Source organism: Dama dama, chromosome 18, assembly GCF_033118175.1.
Source record: "Dama dama isolate Ldn47 chromosome 18, ASM3311817v1, whole genome shotgun sequence".
Taxonomy (NCBI): domain Eukaryota; kingdom Metazoa; phylum Chordata; class Mammalia; order Artiodactyla; family Cervidae; genus Dama; species Dama dama.
In genome coordinates, this window is record NC_083698.1 from 78,995,036 (window position 1) to 78,998,184 (window position 3,149).

Here is a 3,149-nt window from a genome sequence, read left to right on the forward strand (position 1 = left end):
CAGGGCTCTCTCTGGGAGGATTAGAGGAAGGTTAGCTAGTATTGGCTATCCATAGATATTTGACTCTTGTAGTATAAGGTTTTATAATCAATTTAGTTAAAAAATGAAAACAATGCAAAGTGGGTAAAGCAAATAGGCCACTTTAGGGATTGTAAACCAGATGTTCTGTTTAAATAATGTATTTTATTATTATTTTTTTTTATTTTTTTTAAATAATGTATTTTAAATTGGTCAACTAATTCCAAAAGTCAGGGAAGGAATAAAGCTCATTCAGTTGCTAAGTAAAATGTATTCTAAGTATAAATGATGTCCAGAATCAAATGCTTTCTCCACATACTTGACCTAACACAAATAACACACATACCATAATCCCTCCCTCTCATAGTAACAATTTTCCTCTATATGATGTGTCCTGGGGGCAGCAGGGAATGAGATGATTAGATAGCATCACCAACTCAATGAACATGAATTTGAGCAAACTCCGGGAGATAGTGAAGGATGGAGTCTGGTGTGCTGGGGTCACAAAGAGTCAGACACAGTGACTGAACAGCAACAACCTTTTGAAATCTAAAATGCCTCATAAAGATGTATTTTCCTAATTGATGCCAGAATAATCATTCCCAAAATATAAATTGAATGTCTTTATTTATGGTAGGGGAAGTGAATGAAGACACAAAAGGGTACATGTAATTCTTCATTCCTGGGTGCACATGGTGGGCCTTTTATGCTCAACAAATTCAAGTTGGACTTCATTTTGCATGAGCATTGTAAGGGAGCCACAGTTATGAGGGCCAGCTTGAATATGCAGAATCAAGTCTTATATTCTTAAGTAAGACTATAATTTCTTTATAAAAAGCCTCAAATCAATTTTACCTGCAGTTATCTCTGTGCCTTGTGACAGACTGTCTAAGCTGAGCTTAGTAATGAAGGAAATTCTAGGCAAGATATTTTCACTGAAGTTTTCTGTAAAGGGCAATTAACTGCAAAAAGAACTTGTTTTTTAACTGAAAAGATACCAACAGTTTAAAGCATAAAGGTAATCTTTTATTACTTGCTTTACTTAAACATGTGTTTAGCACGTTTATAAAATTCTGGATTTTTAATCTAATGTGAAGTCGAAGTAAGACAAAAACAACTTCTAAGTAGTCGTTACACAAATGTAGGCTGTCCATGTCAACATTTTTCTCAGATGTATAACACGGAAGGTTTACCATGTAGATGAGAGAGTATACTGTCCCTTTATAATGTGAATGTACATGTAGTCACAGTTAAGAAGCAATCCTTAACTGGCAATATAGTGTATTCTGGACCTTTTGAAATTAGTAGGGAGCATTTACTGAGTGCATAGCATGGACTAGGGGTGGTACCAAGTGCTTACATGATGGATCATTTTACATGTGGAGAAACAGACTAAGCAGGGTTAAGTGTGTGAGGTCATACTTGTAATAGGTTTTTAATTGAAGCAGGTTTTTTGTACTCCTTATATAGCCTCTCAGCAGCAAGTATAATCTCAAAATCTCTGCTGTCTAGTATCTCTCAGAAGCCTGGAGGAAATAGAAATATTTCCTGGAGAAATAGGACTAAGGCAGTTCCCAAGGCTGTGTGTGGACCATTTTCATTTGGTTACCTGAGATGCTTTAAGTACTCTTGGACCCTACTCTCACTGATTGTGGTTTAGTAGATCTGAAATGGGGCAGAAAAGAATACTTACTAAAAAGCTAAATCATGAAATTGTGGTGGAATTAAAAGACCTCGCACTTGTCATATGCCAGATGAATCTCCAGTTATACCTCAGAGCCCTTACCTTGAAGACAGTGATAATACCTATCTTTTTCAGGATTGTGAAAAATGAAATTAGACTGCATTTAAAACACTTGGTATGATTTGCCAGCTATAACAGTACACAACTATTCTAGATATTCAAAGACCAATGTGGAAAAGTTATAAACATGGGTCTTATCACCTTAGTTTTTCAGAGTCCCACTGGCTATCATATCTCTATAATCAGTATATAAATTATGAGGATTTCAAGTTAATAATAAATAATGTATAATAAATTTAAATTATTTTAACAAATACACAGGAAGATTGATTTGTTTTATGAGGAGCCCTATGCCAAAGGGCAAAGAAAACCTTTTCCATTTAATTGGATTTTTTGTTAGTTTGTTTTTCAAACCATTTAAAAAGCTATCCATTGATCTTTTATTATAGAATGTTGTAGCATGACTTAACAGCCTTGAAAATTTAACATACAGGTTAAAGACAATATAGACATTACTCCTGAAGTAGAAGCATGTGAAAATACAGAAAACAATTTTAAATGTATACTGAGGTAAGAAAAAGACTTTTTAAATGCTCCAATATTAGAACAATATCAGTACACCTAAAAGGCACAAGTATTATTTGTTGAGTAAATAATGAATGAAAACTATGTTTTTCTTAGGAAAGGATTTTTGAAAAACCACAGAAATTAACTCTATAGTGAGTACCTTGATGACTAAAACTACATTTATTCCATGCTTCTATTTTTGACATCTAATAAAATGCCTCATTTATGTAAGGGCATTTTATAAATTTATAAATTTTAAACTAAACTACAAAATTTATACTAATGGTGGCCTCATGCAGTTGTTCAGGTCATGCACTACACAAGTTACCACCTTTAAGGGGAACCGGTTTCATTGCAGCATTTTTGCTTTTGTGACTTATTTTTCTACTTCTATCAAAATTCTGAATTAGGTCCAGAGATAAGCTATTTGTAAACTATTATACAAACATAACTCCTCTGGCTGATGGCAATTAAGTATCTTGTTCTAACAAAATTAGTAAACATTATGGACTGGATCAGACACAACTGAGTGACTCAACCACCACCATGGACTGGATGGTTATATGCCTCCAAAATTCATGTTTTGAAACCCTAATTTCAATGTGATGGTATTTGGAGGTGGGAACTTTGGGAAGTAATTAAATCATAGGAGCCCTCATGAATGGGTTTAGTGCTCTTACATGAAAAGCCAGAGATAGCTTCCTCTTTCAGCCACATAAGGACACAGCAAGTAAACCAGAAAGGGCTCTCACCAAGAACCGGCTCCTGCAGGTGCTCCGATCTTAGACTTCCAGCCTCTGGAATTGTTCTAACAAATGTT